The sequence below is a fragment of the Lissotriton vulgaris genome, chromosome 6 (assembly GCF_964263255.1).
Source record: "Lissotriton vulgaris chromosome 6, aLisVul1.2, whole genome shotgun sequence".
NCBI classification, from domain to species: Eukaryota; Metazoa; Chordata; class Amphibia; order Caudata; family Salamandridae; genus Lissotriton; species Lissotriton vulgaris.
The window spans coordinates 164,592,975-164,618,466 of NC_141694.1; positions in this window are offsets into that span (position 1 = coordinate 164,592,975).

Below are 25,492 nucleotides of genomic sequence, written 5' to 3' on the forward strand. Positions count from 1 at the left end.
TGGACTTGAACAATTTATTTTCATCCTGAGCAGCTCCCCATATGGGATGCTTCTTTTAGGACTGATGGTGACTATCGGCATGCAGTAAGGCATTCAGTAAGCCATAAACAGCTGTACCCAGCTGTCTCCTTCCTGTGTAGTCTAGTGGTTTATTGATTGTTACAGGAAGATGTCCAGATGCTCTGTGGATGTCTTACTGATTTTATGTGTGAAGCTGAGATGTATTCATGGGCTGGTGGGAGAATCAGGTGGTAATGATCTCTATACCTTCCATATAGTTTTTTAGATAAGATATATTAATGGTCTTTTTGTGATATGAGATGGTCCAGAAAATGTAGATTAATGACGTAACTCTGAGCTTCCCACACACTCATAAGATGAGTAAGACTTCTGGCCTGTGGTTATACCCTGCGTCCAAACCCTGCATCCAGCCAACCCCCCCAGTGTGTCAAGGTCCTGACCCCAGGCCCCCGCGGCAGGCTACTGCCCTACCATGCAAGGGCTTTCCATGTTTACGGCCTCCCACAGCACATACCCAGGCTCTACCGCCATTTTAAAAAAAAATCCAGTCCTGCAAAATACTTGCGAAAGACAGCGTGGCCCCTGCGATTCTGTGGGACTCCTTTGAGAGTCGAGAGACATGTGCTGTGTATATCCGGGATCATGGAAACACCCCAGAAATATCTTTTGATAATTTGGCACAACGGAGCGTCCCTCTGGGACTCCCCCTACAAGGTCTAGGGTGCCAGGTTACCCCTAACCTGCCCCTAACACCTTATTTCGTTCATTTTCAGAACTCTGTGATTGAGTCCCATGTCCTGAAAAAGCAGCCGCAACATTTCTGTTCATGTTACAGTCAGTCGATCAGAGTGCAAAAACTCCCTTGGGAGTTCGCAGGAGCCTTTCTGTCCCTCAGGAGCGAGGCCCTTGTCAGGAAGCAAAGCCTCCTCGACCGATGTTGATGAAGGTTAATCCCCATCCCCCAAAAAATGACACAAATATTTCATGCAAGTAAATATTTAAATATATAACCAATGTAGTTGTAAAAATTAAAAATAGATATGTGCACATATATTAAAACTATAAAATAATGAAATTAGCTTTTTTAGACTGCCAGTGGTGGCAGGGGAGTAGGGAGTGCTTCTGGTTGAGACAGAATAATGGGCCGTGTCAAGGAGTGTCTCGCAGATGTCACGTCCTGCCTGATATGTTGTTGTTGTTTTTTGTACTTGTATAGCGCACAGCTACCGCAGTGGGTTTCCCGGCACTTGTACGAATACCGCAAGGGAACCCTTCCTGGCTTTCCCTGTGAAGTGTTCACTCCTGGGCACCCCCATGGTGCAGACCAGGCATCCCTCGCGTTGTGGGGGCCATTGTGGAGACTAAGCAAGCTATTGCCCAGAGTTGCAGCATTTGACCCATGATCAGAATAGGCACTGAGGCGAGAATATCCGGTCAGGGGAATTAATGAGCCTGAGACCCGCCGATGCGGGAATCGAACCCTGGTCCCTGGCCAGAGCTCTGCATCGAGGTCTGCCTGCTCTAACCATTGAGCCACACTTCTCCACATATTGGATTAAAAAGCTAAATAATTAATTGTGAGTGGGGAGTCACCTAAGGTCACAATAGGCAGCATGGGAGCAGGTATGCTTAGACTTAGATTGATGGGTAGAAAGTGAGAAGGAAAGAGGGTAGATCCGAAAAGTAGTGGGGTTCCTTCATGATTTCTTGGTTACTGCAGTTTCCATCCCTGGGAAGTGAAAGCTTTGAAAATTTGTGGATAGATAGCTTTAGTGCAATAATAATGAAAATAACCTTAGAAGGAACCCCTCTTTTAATTTTTACCTCTCCCTTCCCTTCTCCTCCTTTCGTTATTCATTGCTTTGCTGACCCTTTCTGAAACATTTCCCCCATTCTAAAACAGTTTTTACCATCATATTTATAACTAATTGGTTTTCTAAATGTTCAAGAAAAGCATTTAAAGTGATAGTTTTGCTAGCAATATTTAAATTCTTTTAGTTTTTTTTACTTGTATAAACACTGCATTTTTCTAGTGATATTACTAAATAAGTGCCCTTTCTTCTTTTTGGAGCCTGTCAGACAGGGGGACCAAGAGAACAAGGTTTGTTGGGACAGGAAGAAGTGACTGCTGGAGCAATTGGCAAGTCTAGTTCCTATCTTACTGACAAGAGATACATTTGTCTTTGCATCTCTGGCATTTAATTCAATTGGTAGAAGAGGTGTGCTGCTCAATAAACACCCAATACCTACCATTTCTTATCCTGGTGCCACATTTCTCCCACGTCCTTGTCCTAACTTTTTTCCTGTACCATGCCTTGCAAAGCACCACCTTCTACCTTCTGGTTAACCACCTGGGCTGTCTCAAGTCAAACCTAACACTATTGTGAGGAGCCTCTGAGTGCCGGCCTTCAAGATGGCTGCCAACATGTGAGGTTCCTTGGGTAAGAAAGCTTAATCTGTCATGAACCTATGCTATCAGCCATCAAACAGCAATCAGCAACAGATTCTGAACGTTGAAGACAAATGGTGTGTTGGCTTTAAAAAGTAATGCAGAAAATGTGACTCATGGTATCACAGCAAGGAATGGTGAACCTGATGACACTCTAGGGTAGGTGATATTGGAGGACTGCAGAAGAGACTGCAACTGTGAGGCAGCAGACAGACATTGAAAGCAGAGCCTTTCCGACCAATATCGTAATCAGGCCCTAAGAGTCTTAAAATCTAGACTTGATTTTAACCTGATTATTTAGATTCCAAAGCTTTCCCAAAGAATTCAAAGCAATGAAATACTCTTGTTTAATAAATACTAAGGGGCCGATTATGATTGCAGAATTTCCGCATCCTCTGGGCCGGCGGAAGCCACCGCCGGCCCAGAGGTTGCGGAAAAACCGCAGCGGACCCACCAAAGACCCACCGCCACATTAGGATGGCTGGTGGGTCCTGGTTTCCATCCGCAGCTTTTCCGCCGCGGTTGGCTTACAACCGCGGCGGAAAAGCTCTAATATGGTGGCGGTGTCTCTCAGACACCGTCCACCATATTAGGATGGGCTTCCAAAGATGCTTTTCCGCGGCGGGTTTTCCGCCGAGGAAAAGCATGTGTATCTTCACTGCGGGGGGCCCGTTGCGGGCCCCCTAGGTGAAGGGGGGGTGGGTGATGCACATGGGGGGTACCTATGGTACCCCCCTGCATTTGTATACAGAAATCGGCAGGCACCGTGCGGTGCCTGCCGCTTTCTGCATACAAATGCATTGTATGCATTTTTAACATTGCGGCGGGTGCAGCTTGAAGCTGCACCCGCCGCAATGTTAAAGATATAGGATGTGACCGCCACCCCTGGCGGTCACATCCTAATCAGCACAGAGGGAACGCTGCTGCCCATGCGGACGTTCCCTCATACTCTGGGGTCGCGGACGGACTTAATGACCCCCTAAATGTGCATTAATACATGTTTAATGGACTATCTATTATCGATAATTGTAAAACAATTCTTAAACCAGTTTTTTTTAAAGTATTACTTTTTAACATGGAATTCGGCTGCAGAACCTCTAACTAATATGCTTTCCTAAATATGACAGTAGCCTTAGCATGATTTATGGGAGTTAATTATCAAGAATATTATTGGCCTAGTCTGTGCTGCATTTTAAATGTATTTTAAATCCTCACTCTGTCTCTCTCTCTTGCTGTGCAAACACCGAGCACCATTATGACATAATGGGGTAACCCAAGAAAATGTTTACGGACCTGGGTAATGATTGGTATAGAAGACAAAAGGTCCTAGACTAATTAAACTTATAGATGAAAAACACATTGGAGATGCAATTAATTAGCAAACAGACATGAATGCATATACACTTTATACAGGAATATATATATATATGTATATAAATGCACTTCTTAAAAAACGCAAAAAGCACCCAAAGGAATATCAACTGTTTTATTTCTATTTTTCAAATATTCATATTATAAACAGAAAATGGACAGCTCACTAAATTCAGTCGCAGAAATGGAACAGTTGCTCCAAAGGGAGGAGGACGGAAAGGGGTGTGCTCATGTGTGGAAATAGATAAGATCAAAGGAAGAAAGAATAGAAAAAACATCCAAGGGGAATCAATTATCTACATTATACAACATGAAAAAACTGGCTGTAATTTACAATGAAACCAATTTCTCATCTGGGCCTGCCTCTAGTTAGTCGTTCTGGTAGTTGTTTTATGAATGTTCCCTATCAAGATGCACAGGGACCCCTGATATGTGAGTTGGGAAGGGTAGGGGTGGTACTGGGTACAAGCCCGCTGGGGGAAAGAATGTCGACGTTTTGACCCAAGCGCATAGAGGGTAATTTACGTCCTCAGCTAATGGGTCTTCCTCAGGACAGGTATCGGTAATAATTGGGATTATTCCGCCTACTGCCCCCAAGTTGGTGGGTGGTATAGCACGCTCTGGTAGATCAGTTGGCGCTGTCAAAGACAGTGCAAAAATCCTCAATGGGGTGAATTAATCGCCCAAATCAATCTTAGATTACAGTCTGTCAATTGCAGCCCGTGCCGTCCGTGACTCGCTCCATATGTTGTCTCATGGAGCGACTCACGGACAGCACAGGCTGCAATTGACCGATTGAAATCTAAGATCGAATTGGGCGATTAATTCAACCAAGTGAGGAGTATCTATGAAGTATTCGCAAATTGCGCATGCAATTCCCATTGATTCCTTAGGGGCACATGCATCAAGCTCGCATTTTGCGATTTCTAAATAGCAAATTTTACCGATTCGCTATTTAGAAATCGCAAAATGCAATGTATGTAGGAATCACACAAAAGATGCGATTCCATAAAATTCCTTAATTGCCACTTGTAAATTGCAAGTCGCAATGGAGGAATTTTTTTTGTTTCTTTTTATTGAAAAGTTACAAATGAACAAGGCAATAAAATACAGTATACAAAATACCGGTTCGTACGGGGGAGGAAAAGGCAGTACAGAATCATATTCAATCAACAATGGGAGAGGGGAGAAGGGGAGAAAGGAACAATGCGATGTTAAGATAATACAGCAGTAGAACGTGAGGTTAGGGGGAAAGCGGAGCATCAGTTTTGGTCACATTAGGAGGAGTGCAAATGTCACCATGATAACTTTTCCAGGGACCCCATATCTTGCTCCACTTCCGGGGTCGCCCCCGAGCAACGTAAACTGTTTTCTCCCTAAACATCGCCCAGTCCATACTCTCCCTTCATGCTTCAACTGTCGGTGGCCTCTGGGACCCCCACAACTGTGCTATATCCCTTTTAGCGATTCAGAAAAGGGGGTGGTGATGGACAGAGTGTCTGAATTAAGCAGACCACTCTTACCCAGTCCAAAGATCAGGGCTTGATCCATCACCGTTTTTTAGCTCACTGCACCATCCCAGCTCAGAACCTGGCTACATGCAAATTAGTCTGTCCATGGCCCAGTGCATCATGGGAACAGGGCAGACCAAACTACCAAGCCAATTCTTATACTGGAAAGGAAACAAGCTTCCGGGGACCGGTTTCTGGCATTACAGCCGTCTTCGGCCCGGCTTGCTGGAATCCTGATGATGCAGTGAGCAAGGGACTCAAGTCTGAGCATACCCTCCCACGCTTATGGTGGACAAAACGATTCAGAAAAGGGGGTGGTGATGGACAGAGTGTCTGAATTAAGCAGACCACTCTGACCCAGTCCAAGGATCAGGCCTTGATCCATCACCGTTTTTTAGCTCACTGCACCATCCCAGCTCAGAACCTGGCTACATGCAAATTAGTCTGTCCCTGGCCCAGTGCATCATGGGAACAGGGCAGACCAAACTACCAAGTCAATTCTTATACTGGAAAGGAAACAAGCTTCCGGGGACCGGTTTCTGGCATTACAGCCATCTTCGGCCCGGCTTGCTTGAATCCTGATGGTGCAGTGAGCAAGGGACTCAAGTCTGAGCATACCCTTCCACGCTTATGGTGGACAAAACGATTCAGAAAAGGGGGTGGTGATGGACAGAGTGTCTGAATTAAGCAGACCACTCTGACCCAGTCCAAAGATCAGGCCTTGATCCTTCACCGTTTTTTAGCTCACTGCACCATCCCAGCTCAGAACCTGGCTACATGCAAATTAGTCTGTCCCTGGCCCAGTGCATCATGGGAACAGGGCAGACCAAACTACCAAGCCAATTCTTATACTGGAAAGGAAACAAGCTTCCGGGGACCGGTTTCTGGCATTACAGCCGTCTTCGGCCCGGCTTGCTTGAATCCTGATGGTGCAGTGAGCGAGGGACTCATGTCTGAGCATACCCTTCTACGCTTATGGTGGACAAAACGATTCAGAAAAGGGGGTGGTGATGGACAGAGTGTCTGAATTAAGCAGACCACTCTTACCCAGTCCAAAGATCAGGGCTGGATCCATCACTGTTTTTTAGCTCACTGCACCATCCCAGCTCAGAACCTTTAGCGATCATGTTCCCAAGGGTTGCCCACTGAGTCTGAGCCGTATTGTAATTTGTCGCCTCCCAAACATTCAGCAAACAGTGCCTGGCCTCGGGCAAAAGAGCAACACCTGTGACTTCCTCCATCGTTTTATGCACCTCATTCCAGAAGACGGTCACCTCATGGCATTCCCAGATAATGTGGAGAAACATCCCGACCAGCCCGCTTCACCGCCTGCACAACCCCTCCTCAGAGAATCCCATTCTAACCAGACGGGGCCAGTTACATAAACCCTGTGGAGTATCTAAAGCGGCACTAACTGGAGACGAGCCCGGATCGCGACCTCCTTGGGAGAGGAGATCGCCGACTGCCAGTCCTCATCGTCTAACTCTAGGCCATCTCGGGTCCATAAGTCCCGGATCTGTATCAGTAGGTCAGCCCTATTGTTAATTAGTTTCTTGTAGATCAAAGAGATGGTACTATCAGGCACATGACCATCCAGCACCCTGTCCTCAAGCGGAGATGACTCCGGGATCTTCTCACCCTCTGAGTAAATAGACTTCAAGGCATGACGGACCTAAACATATCAAAAGTATTCCATGTCACTTAATTGGAATTCTGTCTTCAGCTCCTCAAATTATTTGATGTTTCCCTTGACCCAGAGGTCCCCCACCTTGCTGATACCAATCAGATCCCACTTCCCAAACCCCTTGGTCTTCCACAGGTTACCCAGCCTCTCAGACGCGAAAAGCGGAGTCGCCAGAGTCATGCGATCTTTCCATCCCATCGCATTATTCGCATTGTACCACATACGCACTGCGGTCCTCGTAGGTCACGACAGATCCCTACCAGCCGATCTCGAATACAGTGCTCTATAATAATCAACCCTGGCAACAACCACCTGTCCGTAGCAAACGCGGGGTTCAATTTGGGTCCATACATGCCGTGATTAATGGCGCTCAATTGAGACGCCCAATAATACCGCTTGATGACAGGGAGAGCGATACCCCCATCGTACCACGGGAGTGTTAGTTTAGCGAGCGCGATACGGGATCTACCATCCCAGATTAACTTCCTCTGGAGACCCTCCACTGTACAAAAATAACTAGCCGGAACTATGTCTAGATTTTTTGGGAAAGCATAGAGGAAACGTGGCAATGACATCATCTTGAAAAGAGCTGCATGGTCGAGCGGCGAAAGCAGGAGCTTACGCCAACCCGCTACGTCCAATTTCAACCTATTCAACGGAGGGATCAAATTCTGTTCATAACGAGCTACAGGGTCCAGAGAGATATAAATACCGAGGTACCTAAACCCCGACTGTGTCACCTGGGTGGGACAATCACGCGGAAGAAGGGGAACCTCACCACAGAGTACATATAGGTAAGACTTAGTCCAATTTATGACTAGGCCCGAGTTCCTACCAAAGGAGGTTAATACATCAAATAACACTATCAGTGATTTCCGGGGTGACGTTAAGTACAGCAGGATATCGTCTGCATAGAGCGAGATACGATCTTCAAAATCAGGCGACCACTAAATACCCCGCATTGAGGGCTCCCACCTAATCCATGCAGCGAGGGGCTCGAGGGCCAGGGCAAACAGAAGCGGCGACAAGGGACAACCCTGTTGCGTACCTCTCCCCAGACCGAACAGCTTGGAAACTCGCCCATTAACCACAATCTGCGCCAGGGGGTCCTCGTAGAGGAGCCGCACCCAGCCGATAAAACCTGGACCAAATCCAAACTTAGCCAAGGCGGCCCACAAATACTGCCATTCCACAGTATCAAACGCCATCGTGGCATCCAAGGAAGCCAAGATGGCCGGCTCACGCAACGACGCAGCCCTCGCGAGAACACCATGCAACCACCTAAGATTCAGGGCTGTATTTCTGTGCGGGATAAAACCAGATTGATCTGGATGAATCAACTCGCTAATCACAGTTATTAATCGATTAGCCAACAATTTAGCGAGAATCTTAGGTTTAGCGTTTAAAAGAGATATCGGCCTATAAGAAGCACACCCATCCCTTGGCTTCCCTTCCTTGTGAATCACCACTATGGTAGCTAAACGCTGATCACCGGGAAGGGAGCCTCTCTTGCGCGATTCCACAAACATATCCCGTAAGTAAGGAGCCATCTCGTCAGGGCTCAGTTTATAAAGTTCAATGGGGAGACCATTAGGTCCCATAGCCTTCCCCGATTGCAAGGAGCGAATAGCAAGAGCCACCTCATCCACAGTTATCGTCGACTCCATATATTCCCTATCTGCATCAGACAGACGCGGCAACGCGATATCACGTAATAACAAATGCGAGTCCTCCTCCGGCCTCTCCGACACAGAGGAATAGACTGCCTGAAAGTGCTCCGCGAAACATTGAGCGATCTCCTGAGGGTTGGTAACCCGCTCGCCATTCATTTTCTCGATCACCGGCACCACACGACTCGCCCTATCTTTCTTATCCAGCCATGTTATCAATTTACCGGCCTTATCTCCAACATCATACAAACGACCCTGCTGCTCCCAACTCATAACCTTAGCCGCATCCGTAACCAAAGGCGTGTAATCCAGTTGCTTAAGACGCAAAACATGCAGCTTCGCATGCGTAACCCCCCGTTCCAGGTCCCACTCCAGATCCACAATCTCAGTTTCAATCTTTATGACTTCTTCATTTCTGCGTTTTTTCGCACCCGCAATCAAAGACAACGCCTGGCCTCTAATAACAGTTTTGAAAGCCTCCCAAAGTGACTCAGCAGACGACACAGAACCCTCATTTTCCATGAAATACTGGTCAAGAGACTTAACCAGGGCAGCGCGGGTTTTAGGGTTCCGAAGATACCAGGGGTTGATCGGGACCACCCGCCCCACAGACCCAGCTTATAAATCCATTTGAAGCCACACTGGAGAGTGGTCAGATATACCCCGTGCCAGATGCCTGACCTCGGTGACAGAGAGGGCCTGTGCAGCAGGCACCATTACATAATCAATCCTAGAGAGGCTACCATGAGCGCCCGAATGGAAAGTATATTGGTGTTGGGCGGGATGTAACAGCTGCCAGCAGTCTACCAAGCCCAGCGTGTCTATGATGCCGCGGAGCCAGGTCTGGATAACGGTGATGGATCAAGCCCTGATCTTTGGACTGGGTAAGAGTGGTCTGTTTAACTCAGACACTCTGTTCATCACCACCCCCCTTTTCTAAATCGTTTTTGGCCACTATAGGTGTGGCAGGGTATACTCAGACATGAGTCCCTTTCTCACTGCTCCATCAGGATTCAAGCAAGCCGGGCCGAAGAAGGCTGAAATGCCAGAAACCGGTCCCCGGTAGCTTGTCTCCTTTCTGGTGAAGAATTGGCTTGGTAGTTTAGTCTGCCCTGTTCCCATGATGCACTGGGCCAGGGACAGACTGATTTGCATATAGCCAGGTTCTGAGCTGGGATGGGGCAGTGAGATAAATAACGGTGATGGATCAAGCCCTGATCTTTGGACTGGGTAAGAGTGGTCTGTTTAACTCAGACACTCTGTTCATCACCACCCCCCTTTTCTAAATCGTTTTTGGCCACTATAGGTGTGGCAGGGTATACTCAGACATGAGTCCCTTTCTCACTGCTCCATCAGGATTCAAGCAAGCCGGGCCGAAGAAGGCTGAAATGCCAGAAACCGGTCCCCGGTAGCTTGTCTCCTTTCTGGTGAAGAATTGGCTTGGTAGTTTAGTCTGCCCTGTTCCCATGATGCACTGGGCCAGGGACAGACTGATTTGCATATAGCCAGGTTCTGAGCTGGGATGGGGCAGTGAGATAAATAACGGTGATGGATCAAGCCCTGATCTTTGGACTGGGTAAGAGTGGTCTGTTTAACTCAGACACTCTGTTCATCACCACCCCCCTTTTCTAAATCGTTTTTGGCCACTATAGGTGTGGCAGGGTATACTCAGACATGAGTCCCTTTCTCACTGCTCCATCAGGATTCAAGCAAGCCGGGCCGAAGAAGGCTGAAATGCCAGAAACCGGTCCCCGGTAGCTTGTCTCCTTTCTGGTGAAGAATTGGCTTGGTAGTTTAGTCTGCCCTGTTCCCATGATGCACTGGGCCAGGGACAGACTGATTTGCATATAGCCAGGTTCTGAGCTGGGATGGGGCAGTGAGATAAATAACGGTGATGGATCAAGCCCTGATCTTTGGACTGGGTAAGAGTGGTCTGTTTAACACAGACATTCTGTTCATCACCACCCCCCTTTTCTAAATCGTTTTTGGCCACTATAGGTGTGGCAGGGTATACTCAGACATGAGTCCCTTTCTCACTGCTCCATCAGGATTCAAGCAAGCCGGGCCGAAGAAGGCTGAAATGCCAGAAACCGGTCCCCGGTAGCTTGTCTCCTTTCTGGTGAAGAATTGGCTTGGTAGTTTAGTCTGCCCTGTTCCCATGATGCACTGGGCCAGGGAAGGACTGATTTGCATATAGCCAGGTTCTGAGCTGGGATGGGGCAGTGAGATAAATAACGGTGATGGATCAAGCCCTGATCTTTGGACTGGGTAAGAGTGGTCTGTTTAACTCAGACACTCTGTTCATCACCACCCCCCTTTTCTAAATCGTTTTTGGCCACTATAGGTGTGGCAGGGTATACTCAGACATGAGTCCCTTTCTCACTGCTCCATCAGGATTCAAGCAAGCCGGGCCGAAGAAGGCTGAAATGCCAGAAACCGGTCCCCGGTAGCTTGTCTCCTTTCTGGTGAAGAATTGGCTTGGTAGTTTAGTCTGCCCTGTTCCCATGATGCACTGGGCCAGGGACAGACTGATTTGCATATAGCCAGGTTCTGAGCTGGGATGGGGCAGTGAGATAAATAACGGTGATGGATCAAGCCCTGATCTTTGGACTGGGTAAGAGTGGTCTGTTTAACTCAGACACTCTGTTCATCACCACCCCCCTTTTCTAAATCGTTTTTGGCCACTATAGGTGTGGCAGGGTATACTCAGACATGAGTCCCTTTCTCACTGCTCCATCAGGATTCAAGCAAGCCGGGCCGAAGAAGGCTGAAATGCCAGAAACCGGTCCCCGGTAGCTTGTCTCCTTTCTGGTGAAGAATTGGCTTGGTAGTTTAGTCTGCCCTGTTCCCATGATGCACTGGGCCAGGGACAGACTGATTTGCATATAGCCAGGTTCTGAGCTGGGATGGGGCAGTGAGATAAATAACGGTGATGGATCAAGCCCTGATCTTTGGACTGGGTAAGAGTGGTCTGTTTAACTCAGACACTCTGTTCATAACCACCCCCCTTTTCTAAATCGTTTTTGGCCACTATAGGTGTGGCAGGGTATACTCAGACATGAGTCCCTTTCTCACTGCTCCATCAGGATTCAAGCAAGCCGGGCCGAAGAAGGCTGAAATGCCAGAAACCGGTCCCCGGTAGCTTGTCTCCTTTCTGGTGAAGAATTGGCTTGGAAGTTTAGTCTGCCCTGTTCCCATGATGCACTGGGCCAGGGACAGACTGATTTGCATATAGCCAGGTTCTGAGCTGGGATGGGGCAGTGAGATAAATAACGGTGATGGATCAAGCCCTGATCTTTGGACTGGGTAAGAGTGGTCTGTTTAACTCAGACACTCTGTTCATCACCACCCCCCTTTTCTAAATCGTTTTTGGCCACTATAGGTGTGGCAGGGTATACTCAGACATGAGTCCCTTTCTCACTGCTCCATCAGGATTCAAGCAAGCCGGGCCGAAGAAGGCTGAAATGCCAGAAACCGGTCCCCGGTAGCTTGTCTCCTTTCTGGTGAAGAATTGGCTTGGTAGTTTAGTCTGCCCTGTTCCCATGATGCACTGGGCCAGGGACAGACTGATTTGCATATAGCCAGGTTCTGAGCTGGGATGGGGCAGTGAGATAAATAACGGTGATGGATCAAGCCCTGATCTTTGGACTGGGTAAGAGTGGTCTGTTTAACTCAGACACTCTGTTCATCACCACCCCCCTTTTCTAAATCGCGGAGCCAGGTCTGGGCACTCGTGAGGTCTTGAGGAGGATGTCGATCCTCGACACCAGACACCAGACACCACTGAATTAAAGTCGCCACCCATTAACAATGTTCCTTCAGGAAGAGAAAGAATGACTCACCCAAGGTCCGCAAAGGTAGTTGACTGCAAGCACGAGGAACATACACCGAAACCAGGGAAAGGGTACGACCCTCCCACCTCCCAGTAAGAGCGACATAGCGCCCTCTATCGTCCAGAACCGTTGCATCAATCTCTAGCGGGAGGGAATTCTTTATAAGGATACCTACCCCCCTTGATCCAGAGGTAAACCCAGCATGGGCGACCAAACGATATCCCCTCCTGTTCATAGCATGACAAGTGTTGCCTATCAAATGTGTTTCTTGGAAGAGTATCACATCAGGGGAAAGACGTTTCAACAATTGCAACACCACCCCACGTTTTATCCTATCCTATTCCCCAGACCATTCACATTCCACCTAATTAATTTCAATCCCCTACCCCATCCCGAAAATGTAGACAGATCCATCCCTCTCCAGAACTCAACACTTCAATCAGATGATGAAACAATACGTTGCCTTGCAATGAACCCAAACACCTAAACAAGAACCCCCACCCCCAAACCACAACCCGTTACAAATCCCCCCACCCTGCACCCCTGCGTGAGACTAAAAAGCCACCCCAACTTGCAGTGTGCCTGTCGCCCTAGCATCAAACTAAACTACAAAAAGTAAAACAGAGGAGGAGAAGACCCACCAATAGCCCCGCCTAATTGTCACTTCAGTTCACACAACTAGGTTAGCAAACCATTGTCCGAGGCCAACATGAGGATCCAGAGACCGAATGCCAAGCGCCTACTCCTGCTCCTCCGATCCGCCTTCCGCTCCATCAGATTGTCCCTCTTGATTGGGCAAAGTGTCTAGCCAGTCCGCCACCATCTCGGGTCGGTCAAAAAAGTATGTCCGCCCCTCAAATTCAATTCTCAATTTGGCCGGAAAGAGCATTGCATACTTTAGGCCCATGTCTCTCAGTCTCCTTTTTGACACCCATGAAACCTAGTCTCTGTTTCTGGACCGCTTGCGTGAAGTCCGGGTAGAAACTCACAGTAGTATTTTCAAACTTCATAGTCCCACCCATCCGCGAAGCCTGCAGAATAGCAATCCGATCTCTGAAGTTGAATATCCTAGCAATAATAGGCCGCAGTGAGGCCCCCGACTTAGGTTTGCCACCCGTAACTCTGTGGGCCCGCTCGACTATAAAAAACTTACTCAGTCTTTTAGGTGCGAGGTGGGTGATTATGAGATTTTCCACAAAGAGATCAGCTGCAGGATCCTCTGCCTTTTCCGGGACCCCTATAATGCGGACATTGTTACATCTAGCTCTTCCCTCGAACTCCTCCAGACGACGAGCAAAGAGATCGTTGGAGGTCCGCAGATTGCGGACCTCTGTCTGCAGGTCGGTGACATCCCCCGTCAAGCTAGCAGTCTTGATGTCCAAAGACTTAACTTTCTCGTTTGTTTTGGACAAATCAGTTCGAATCAGGTTGACGTCTATAGCCACCGTGTCCAACTTGAGAGCGAGGGTCTCCATCTGTTGTCCGAGGGAGGATTTAGTTCCATCGATGGAGGCCATAACGTCCTGCAAGGTTAACTCCATTGACGAGGATGGAGTGCCTCTCGTGTCTTCCAGCGACCTACCCGATCCACTGGGAGATCCCTTAGTCTGAGCGTACCGATCCATATTGTTGGACTGGGTATAGCCACCTCGCCGCGTGGTCTTAGTTTTCAGCTTTTCTCCCTCAAACATGCTTGCCATCTCAAGGCACTTGAGGCGGATGTGCAGTGGCAAAAGATGGCGACCCCGGATCCTTGAGACAAAGGAGCAGTGGCGGTCGGAGGGAACAGGCCAGGCTTATTATAGATACTGCAGTCAATAAAGCACTCTGGTGTGCCACGTAAAGTAATAGCCTCCAGCCCGGGGGGATAGCTACCCGACAAGATCACCAGAAACGAAAGTGAAAGTTAATCAGACCGCCAGTCCGTCTCCCTGAAGAGCCGATGTTGATCAATTAGAGCTCGGGCACCGTGCCAACTCAAGCCCCGGGCGTCATCCCAGAGCAGGCCTCGCCTTTCAGAGCTCAGTATCTTCGGTTCCCAGTGTCCGATTCAAAATCCGATTACAGGTTTCGCCTCTCCCGTGGTTCAACTAGACCAGGGGTCTCCAAACTGGTCCTGGAGGGCCGGATCCATGCCAGATTTTTAAAATTACTACATGTATCTCAATGGGGGTATCCAAAAAATCTGGAATGGATCCAGCCCTCCAGGACCGGTTTGGAGACCCCTGAACTAGACAAAGTCATCAATTAAGGGCAGAATATATTACAGGATAAATGCGGGAGGTAGCGAGGGTCTCGGGAGCCCCGTGCTCACGCAGCCATCTTGGTTTCGCGCGAAGCTCCTCCCGCAATGGAGGAATTGATTCACATTGATTCCTATGGGTAGAAGGCCCATCGGAATCAATGGGAAATTGATTCCTATGGGCCAGAAGGCTTATAGGAATCAATGGGAATTGCATGCACAATTAACGAGTACTCTATAGATACTCGCAAATTGCGCATGCAATTTCAATGATGCAAGGATTACAAAAGGATACCCTGTTGCACCCCGAAATTCCCCTTTTCCCACATGTTGTGCACACACATGCCCCAAGAGCATGTGTGTGTGTGTAAAATGTGACTTTGAAAAATGCCCTTTAGTGCTTTTTTCAAAGCAATCGCAAATTACCATCAACTTTAGTTTGATGGTAATTTGCGATTCCTAATAGCAAAATAATAATAATTTTTTGCTTAATGCATTGCATTCAAGGAATCGCAATTTGTGATTCCTTAAATGCAATTGCAATTTAGGTAATCAACATTTTTGCAATTTCTTAAGTTACGATTTTTGCATTTGGGATGATGCATCCCAAATGCAAAAATACCAATCACAAAGGGACAGATTCTGCAAATCTGCCCATTTGCAACCGGTTTTTGGTTTGATGCATGGGGCCCTTAATGTTTTAGTCATATTGCAATTATATTTTGTAGGTCAATGTCTCATATACCCTCACCCATCACACCCCCAGTTGCTACATCACCTAAAATGACACCCACACAATGATGGCTATCATGCTCGTCATGAAAATACTTTCCACACAGAGGTGGAGATGCCTATGCATGTGGTGCTTGTGCACTGCAGCACAATTTAGCACTGTGAATGCACGCTTTTTTAATGCTAAAAAGCAGATGTTATAATTTTGCCTCATTGCACCGCGTGATTGTGTATGCAAAAATGTAGTAAGTGGAATAACCCATAATAATAGAATAAAAAAAAAGAACTTCACATAAATAAATGTGTGAATCGTATGAAATATAAACACCAACACAAAGTGCAAATTACATGTTACATAGCCTACATCGTAAATGTGCACATTTGTGAATTGGCCTCCAGAAAGCATTTATATATTTTTTCAGTAAAAACAGAAACATAGGTAAGCAGTCTAAAGTCCAAAGAGTACAGTCGTTTCACCTGCGGCACAGTCATGAGTTAAATTAGCATCAGTGGTTGCGGTTTATAAATGAGCCTTGGTGGATTTCTGCAAGCACTTGCACATGGAAGCATTAGCAGGCGAGCAGACATTTATCACTGCAAAATGGCTGCTCAGGCACTGATGCATTACTTGTAAACTTAAGTCTTAAAGAATCTGAACACACCATTGAGTAATTGCTTCAGTGTCTGAGGACACTGAGTTATGTGCAGGAGGCGGGGGCATGAATATGCTCCACGCATGCCCTGGCGGGCAGTTAGACCGGGTGCATATATCAATCCGCAAAATAGGTCTTTAAATGACTAAGAATGGACCAGTTTTGTTGGCCACTAAGATGCCAAACGAGCCATAAATATTATATGCAAACACGACAAATGGCTTTCCACAGCATAAATCACTGTGTAGTATCCTCACTTCTCAATAATGAAAATGGTTTTCTGAATGAATTTGTGTCTATAATATTTCATACTGTGTAGTTTCATCACATTTGGTTGATGAAAAGATTAGTACAGTATAGTCCACTAGAAAAAAAGAAAACCCTTTCAAATATACCTGAAAATGTACCTAAAAAGGAAGACAATCCTTTTTTTCCCATTATGTTACCCTTACACCTATTATTCGAGGGGCCTATGTCCAAAGATATTTTGGAGTGCATAATGTAGTACTCCTGTAGTACTTTTTTACTTACTATTTGTGAATTGGCTCTAAAAAATCCAAAATGGAAAAAAAATAGGAATATTCAGGGAATGGTCACATACACTTAATAAAACTAGAAATTACTGTGCTCTCTCACTACTTTGTATGGCTCGCGAAGCGAAAAGCCCTTTTGCAGGGGTTTAAAAAATGGACCTGGAAATTCCACACAGCTCGTGCGTGTTATTTCCTGGGTCCATTTTGATTGGGCTTTGCGTGCGTGCTGTTTTTTAACAGAACACGCATTAGGCCATAGGCGGTCGCGTAGCTCCGCCCATGGCCTATTGGTGTCTGTTACACGCACCAAATCCCATATGTCTTCAATTATCGTGGCCAGGCACGGCTGCGATAATTGAAGACATATGCTCGCAGTGGCGCGCACACCACTCGGGTCGTTTTTTTTTTTACAGGACCTTTCCCCATTGCCAGAAGTTTGTTTTCGGAGCTGCACCCTCGGAAGATGCCCAAGCCGAACCCCTCAATCCCTCTCACCCAGGGGCACGACTGCCATGGGGCACCGCTAAGGGCAAATACACACACACTGGCTACCCTTCTGTCCCACTGTGTCATTGCCCCTGAAGCGCAGTGCTCTCTGGGTCAGACCGTCGTGGAACACGCGCCACTGCCCTTCGACAGAGGAAGGGCTGTTTTGTTGTTTACTAAACCGTGTGTTTGCTGCACAGACCGCATTCCTCCCATGCATATATTTGAATTCCTCCCATGCACATATTTGAATAATCCGCCCATATTCGACTTTCCAAGTTCAGGCTCTTGTTTTATTTTTTTTTAAATAGAATAAAAGCAAGGTGAGTTGCTGGAAGTGCCTGACCCCCTCCAAACCCCCCCTTCCCTCTACAGCATTGCAGCCAGTGTGTCATGGGCCCTGGTGGAAGGAAGGAAATCCCCCCCCCCACCCATGGCTGCGGTTTGAATTACAACAGACAGCAGTAATCAGGGTTAAATGCCACCAGACCTATGTGCCCCGGTGCCACTGCACCTGCTGCACCAAATGAAGGTACGTATCCTCCACCCTTTTGAGCAGGTCCCAGATGCACATCATTGGAATGAGTGTAGTACATGGTTTATTACCCACCCCCGCTTCTAGCCCCTTCCTGATCCCTGCGACTCTGGTTAGCATAGGAAGGGTCGGACTTGAATTGTCGGCACAATTGTTTAGAAAAAAAACATTCAAGTCGAGATCCGTGTATTCCCCTATTAAAGGCTAATTGTTGTGTTACTTTGTTCTTTACCAAGTGCCTCCCTCCACACAAGGAGGACTCAGGGTGCTGGTTTGCAGAGGGTAAGATATGTTTGCCCTGGAAGGGCATCTCTAGGCCCGGTATTAGATCGGGCGGAGTTCTAGTAGCAGCTGGGCCTGTATTCAGATGCACAGTGCCACCCCCTTCCAACTGCTCCTGGTGTAGGAGAGAGCAGTGGCGGATCCTCCATGGGGACGTTTGGGCGCCGCCTCACTGCTTTCTCGCCGTGCGAGAAGGCAGAAAGAAATAGTAGAGAACTACCATTTGTTTCTGCCTTCTCGCATGGCGAGAAAGCAGGAGTTCCTGCCTGAGAGAGTGGGAGGGGTTACTCAAGGGCAGGGGGGAGTGGCTTTCTCTACTGTTGTTAATACTGTCTGTTTGGGCAGCCTGAGAGGCTGTCCAAACAGACAGTATTAACTGTATTAAGAACAGTGGGCAAGCCGCTCCCCCCTGCCCTCGAGTAACCCCTCCACTCACCCTGCTCTCTGTATGCTGCAGCATACAAAGAGAAATGACGTAGGTAGGGCAGCCGGCCGAACCAATCACAGCGCTGGCTGCTGTGGAGGGGAGGGAGGCTGCCTGCCGCCTTCTGATGACGAGTTCAGCCCAGAGGTCGGAATTCACAGCGACGGTGGAAGTCGGAAGTCCAGAGCCTGTCAGGAAACAAAAGCGGGAAACCATTAAGTAAGGTAAGTTTTAATATTTAATTATCCCACCTCCCGTCCCACCCATCCACTCCGCCACAACAACCCCATTTCCACCCCCCTTCCCTTAATGCAGGCCGCGACTGACTCTGTTTATAATGAGTTTGCTGACAGAAGGATTAAATTAATACACCCGTTCCACTCAGACAATGTGGGTAAGAGCAGCTCCCAGCCACGCTCAGCACAGTGTGCTGCTTAAACACCGCCAGACGTTTTGCACGGGTAAGATCATTCAGGGTAGCAGACAGTCTCATGTGGACATCCATACACTTCCGTTCATCCCCGAACCAGCCTTAGTCACCTTTAAGAACATCATTTAAAGGCTGGTGGTGGTGAAAAAGATCTCACCCTCTGCGGCCCGTTTCAGACTGACCCCTCTCTTCTCCTCCGGATTACGGATGAAAGACATTCCTGTTTGTCACAGTTTATCCTCAGAGTCTCCTGGGTGATAAAACCTCGATGATTTATCTGTATTTATTTTTGAATGCCAGTAATTCTTGGTAAAGTCTATTTTGTCATTTGCCGTGCATGTGGTTAAATAGATGGGTGGTAACGTGAGAGGTGACAGGTAGGGCGATTCACTGCAAACTAGTGTATAGAAATATTTATGTTTGAGAGCTTTATTAGAGAAAATATAAGTATTACAATAAGGTGACATCAGCAAATATGAGAAAAAATTATAAGCCGGGACAAGGTAAATAGAAGCAGCCAATATCACAGTGAAAAAACAAAGCATTTTAAGTTATGGGGAGGGAAGGAGGGAGGGGAAGGGAAAAGAAAAGAAAAGCAAAAACATGGTATTTATCGTAGAAGATGGGTAAGCAATAATAAGAAATACAGTAAATGGCAGTCCAAAGTACAGTAAAAAAAAAAAAAAAACCATCATATGAGTTAGTTGCATGAATGAAAAAGAGGTAGGAATGAGGTCAATATAAGCTAAATAATTACAACATTGAGATTGAAAAATAACATGCAAAAAACTACAGGCAAGAGTACATGTGTTCAAGGGGGCTTGAAATTATCCGGAGATAGTGGAGAGTAACTTTTTTTAGCGGATTTATCGAGGTAGAGAGTAAGAGGCAGCCAATAAAGTTCAACATTTCGGGAGGGTTTACAGGAGGAGGCAAAGGCCACATCAAGTCTGTGTGAGTGACATACAAGATTCCACCAACAATTGAGAGATATTTTGTTCAGAGCTTTCCAATTAGAGACAATATGCTGTAATGCCAGAGCCAGCATAAGATCAAAAAGACCACGAGAATGTGGAGGGAGGTCTAAGTCTTCTGAAAGGCTACCAAGAAATACTAAAGAAGTAGAAAATTGAATAGAGAGGTTGAAAATGTGAGAAAGGCGAGAGAAGAGCTGAGACCAGAAAATGCAAGTTGAAGGACAGAGAAAGAAGAGGTGGAAAAGATCTGCAGAAGGGGCATTACAGGTCCAACAATTAGATGCCGCATCAGGTTGAAAGCGAGAGATAGAAAGAGGAGAGAGATATAGTCTGTGATAAAAGAAAAATAGGGATTGAGTGAGAGAGGCAGTACGGGAAATCTTCAAGGATCGAGCCCATATTTTATCCCAGAGAGAAGTCGGCCATGAAGAATGTAAGTCTGTCTCCCAGGACAATTCTAATTTTGATTTGAGACGCTCTGGATTGGGGGCTGAAAAGTATCGGTATATAATGGAAGCTTTAGGAGTTGTGGAAAGGACAGTGAGTAGAGAGGAAGATGAAGTAGGCAGGTCTTCAGAGGGGAGAGAGTAATAACGATCTAGAATGGTTTCCATAAGAATAGGAAATTTCTTTGCAAAAGAAGGAGGGCAGTGGAATTGAGAACGAAATGCAGGAAATGAACAAGGGGATGATCCATCAAAAAGATGACGTATCCAAATGATACCTTTCGCTCTCCATGAGGGCCATGCAATAGGTCGGTTGTTAATTAATAGAAGTGAGTTGTGCCATATGGGCAATAGTAGGAAGGATTCCTGCGTAACTGAGGTAGGTGAAACTAAAGGGCGTAGAAGAGAAGAAGTATGCTTGAATAAAAGGGGGTTAAGGCATGGGGCTTTAGAGGTAAAACGAATTACTTCTTGGAAAGAGTACGGAAGCAGTAATTCCTGTTCAACAGAAAGCCAGAGGGGAGAGAAAGGGGAGGGTTCCTGGGATAGCCAGCGGGAAGCCTGTCGAAGGGAAAAGGATTTATGGTAGAGGCGAAAGTCTGGAAAGTTGGTACCACCATTAAGCTTAGATTTACGTAAGTTGAAAAGCGATATGCGGGCTTTTTTCTGCTTCCAAAGAAATTTGGACAACGTAGAATCAATGCGACGGAAATAAGAGGTTGGAATACGAAGTGGGAGCATGGATAACAAGTAAATCAGAATAGGGGCAGTGTATAGAAATATTTAATGTAGCAAAATAATGAACATTTCACTCAATTGTATTGGGCTACTTAGAATTGGAGATGTGGCACCTGGAATCAGAAGTGAACACAGCCTGCAAAGTGGCTTTGGGTGTGGTGTGCTGTTCATAGCTCACCAGGCGATGAATGATGCCCAGGGAGGGTCTCTCACTGATGGTTTAGAGGGGGCGATGTAACCTTCGTAAGGGCACCCTGTGCCAGTATTGATATGATATATACTTATGGCGTTCTATGTATTTTTAACATTTTCTCAGGAGAGAACCCTCCGTACGTTGTCGGGCTCGCTCGCTGGCTGCAATGCAGTACAATCATTATTTTCGCCTCACCACTTTCAAATCTCACCAGCCGCCACTGGGAGAGAGCACGCCCGAGAGAGGGGGTTCTGTTTCCGGGCCCCTGGTGTAGAAGAGGACAGGGTGTTGATCTCGGGGTGCAGAGGGGACGGTGTATGTTTAAAGCCCCACTCTGAAGGCCATGGGCATGAATCCCAACAAGGCAGACTCAGCCCTCCATCCTTCCGAAGTCAGTAATACTCTGCGGGTTGAGACGCAAGCAAGCTTTAGGTGTGGACGCTCGGAGAAAGCGACAACCTGTTGCTTGAAATATATTTTTCCCATTGTATTTCCTTCTTTTTCTGGAAATTGTGTTTATTTTAATTTCTGTTCAGCGAGAAAGCAACAATTGTATGTTTTTTCTCTCCTATTTGCGATGTCACCTGCAGAAGTGCTAAGCGCACACTGCTCATTTCGCAAAGACCAGAACAGAGAGATCCAGGTGAGTTAATAATTACAATAATTGTTGTCACGACGTGGGACTCCCTCGCCGCCGAGGGTGTTAACTCGCTCGTGCTCTGTGCCCTGGTACTACATTTAGGACCACACAACTTTCCCTTTTCTGCAGTCACTGTCTGCAGCGGTTTGTCCATTTTACTTTGGGCATTTGTAAAATGGAGGCCCGCTCCATGGCCCTTATTATAAGACTACCCGTGGTCCGTACCCCGCCGGCACGAGCCGGCATATCTCTATTTTTCATTCACAGTTTCCCGTTACTCGCAACTCGAGGAGGCTGCGAAGGTTTGAACCCAGGCCCACTGCCAGGGAGCCAGTGCTGCCCTGAAGGTGATGTAGCGCCTCGTCGCCTCCTGCTCCAGATGCTGGCACTGGGTTGGCTTCTCCCAACATGCTAGACGTTGTCAGCCCTGCTGATGGCAGAGCCATGTGCTTAAGGTGTGCGTGCATAACGGTTCAGAGGGGTCTCTCAAACCCTTCATAGGGGCTCCATTCAGCCCAAGGCTAATAAATGTCTGAGATATGGGAGCCTATGGGGCCTTTATTCACATTCTGCCGGGGTGGAGCCATCATTTTGTGTTACGTTAAGGGTCTCGGGCCTGGATACCCTCATGGGTGACGAGAAGCGCTCTACAAATCTACTGATTGACTGGGTGATTAAAGGCAGAATAATGCCAATAATGGGACGGAGGTTTACTGTCCCAAGATTCGGTACTGCAATGCCGCCATTAATATAGCAGGTGTTTGGGCGTCACTGGAAGCTATCCCAGTGCCCCGGTGGCTGCTACTGGATTTTCCTGCTAGGTTTCTGCTGTGACCATACCACGACCCCAACCACCCACTTCCAGTCTCAGCCTCTTGCAGTGGAGGTTAGCTTGAATGTTTTTGCCAGGGGTAATTTTGTTTTCCAGTTTGGCCCTGGCAGTGCCTTTGCGCTGCAAAACGCCATTGCACTTGCACTGCAGCACAGTGCTGCGAGCGGCTTCTAGGCACATCCTTCCTCCAAGCTCCTCGGGTGTGCCCTGCCAAGGATCGTTCAGTGATTTCCGTGAAAAGATCAGGATGGGTGCGAATGATACAACAGTAGCATCAGATCAGAGTTTAAACATTCACGGGTCAGTCAGATAGCGCCTGCAAGAGAAATCCCCACTTCTTGGACAAGGAACCGGGACACTCCCAATCAACAGCACCTGGCCCAGGTCAGGCTAACCTAGCGCCTAATATGGAGCAGAGCTAACAGGTGAGCTGGCACCCCCGGGAGGAACCTTTAGATAGCTCATGCCAGACCCCCTCCCCATCACAGCGCGTATATACGTCCATAGCGTACAATGGCGGTGTTATAAATAAAAGCCCGTCCAGCTGTGGAGTAAATCACCTGCTAGGCTGGGCACCACCACCTCCACATTCTGCCAGGTTCACCCCCGCTGGCCCCACGTGAGAGCCACACGGCTGACAGGAGCAGCAATTAAACCGGCTCGAAAACTCTCTGCTCAAGGACCTTTACAGAGCGCTCCCTAGCGCCAAGCGCAGCTGTCTGCTGGCATGAAGCGCCCAGGAATAAATGACGCCACCGAGCTCCAGAATCTGATAAGAGGCAGATTAGGGAGAAATACACTACAAATGTTGGCAAAAATTACGGACAGAACAAAAAAAACGAGGAGATAAGATATAATTTAGGGACGGGCAGCTCTGATAAAGCCAGACTAATGTTCTGTTAACTAGCACAAGCACACACACACAACCACACAGCATCAGTGCACAATTTCTACAGGCACACACACCACCAGCCATCAGTGCACACATCAATTGTTAAAGCATCCACAATTAACTATTGTAGCAATTGCAGTAAGGCGCACTTTACTTTTAAACATATTTATCTAAACCGCATGCCACCATTGTTACAAAAATGAATACACAAATTTTGGGCCTACAATTTATAGACTTTTGTTGCAATAGGTGTTGCAATATTTAGCAATGCCAATAGCTCAAACTTAATTAATGCAAGACCTATTGCATTGTAAATGCTTGTTACTACTTATATGGAGCGGGAACTTTCTGAGCCCATTAGTTAAGACATTCAAGAGTGCGTAAAAAATACTCTTCTAGTACTACTTCCCGTAATCAGACATGCTTTTGCGAATCGGCCTCTTAATGTTTTGGTGAATTGCATCATAAGTACACTTTGAGTGCATTTTTTGTTGATAATTTTGTAAGTGGTTTACCTACTTCGTCTGCCCCTCCTTTTGTGAATAAACCTTCACAACAAAAAACATAGAAGGATACATAAAAGGATGAAGATATCTGTGGTCGGTCCCTCAGTTAAAGATGTACAGTGAAAAGCAGCATTTACTATGGCTTTCTACTGGCCGTTTTACGTGCCAGTTAATCTGCCCTGTACTCCAATATTATATGACCTTTCACCCTAAATTTTCTCAGGCGGTCATGTCACATGACCTTAACCCTGATGACATCACACAAAGTGACATTGCTGAATGTTGGTACTTGGGTTATTGGGAGTGGTAGGTAGGCACCTACACCTGCAACAAGGCCACCAAAACGGCACTGGGTCCTAAACAGGGTCTCTGCACATTAGTCCCTTGCTCAACCCCTGGTAGCTGACACCGAGCAATGAGGCTTAACTTCTGAAAAAGGTATGTAAAGCATTAAAAACACCAATATAGTAAAACACGATAAAAAGCCTGCACCAATTTATACAAAAAAGAAATATTTTCATCTTTAAAATGACATCAAAATCTTGAAAATCCAATGTAGAGTACATATTCTAGTGCTTACAACAATAGCACCTCTTCTGGACATCTGGTCATGCTTAACCAGGACAAAGTCAAAGATTGAAGCCGACCACAATGGAGCCCTGCTTGGATACCCCACACGGTAGGTCTTGGTCAAAATTTGACCTTCTGATATAGAAATATTTCTGGTGCTTTTTCCGCTGAGGGCCTTCGCTGCTGTTCACCAGTCCGGATTCGGTGAGGATTCACTGGCTTTACTTTCAGGGGACTCCCGGTCAAACTCTGGAAGTCAGATCTCCAGAGCTCTTCAGCAGGACGAACCAGGAATCCGGGCCTGGTTGCGGTTGAAGTTGGCCAGCTTGGCTCTCGTAGTCACCTCCTGGAGCTTTTAACAAAAAGAGGTCCTTGCATACGGTCTCCTGGTGGATTCCAATGGGTCAAAACACAAATCCAAGGGTCTGGAATCTTCTAGATGGAGCTTGGCTGTCCTGGACTTCACTTCCAACAATGCTCTTGGTTATCCACATAAAACTCCCCTGGATGCACTCCAGTTGGGGGACTTTGGCTGGAGAAGCGTCAGTTAAGCTTTGTTAACCTATAGCTGCAGGTAATCGACTCCTTACTTCTTCTGGCAGCAAGGCAAAATCCTGAGAGCTATAGTCCTGGATAGTGCAGTAGGCGCACATTTAATCAGACAGGCCCTTGGGTGCAGATCAGGATTCCAGCAAGCAGTCCTCCTTTTTCTTGTAGTTTCAGGCAGCAGAACTGAGAGGCTCTGCACCTCTCAAATATTTATCCAGTGTTCTCTGGTGACAAGAAGGGGAGCACCCCTGTAAAATGAGATGCAGGGCACCCACCCATAGCATGACAACTTC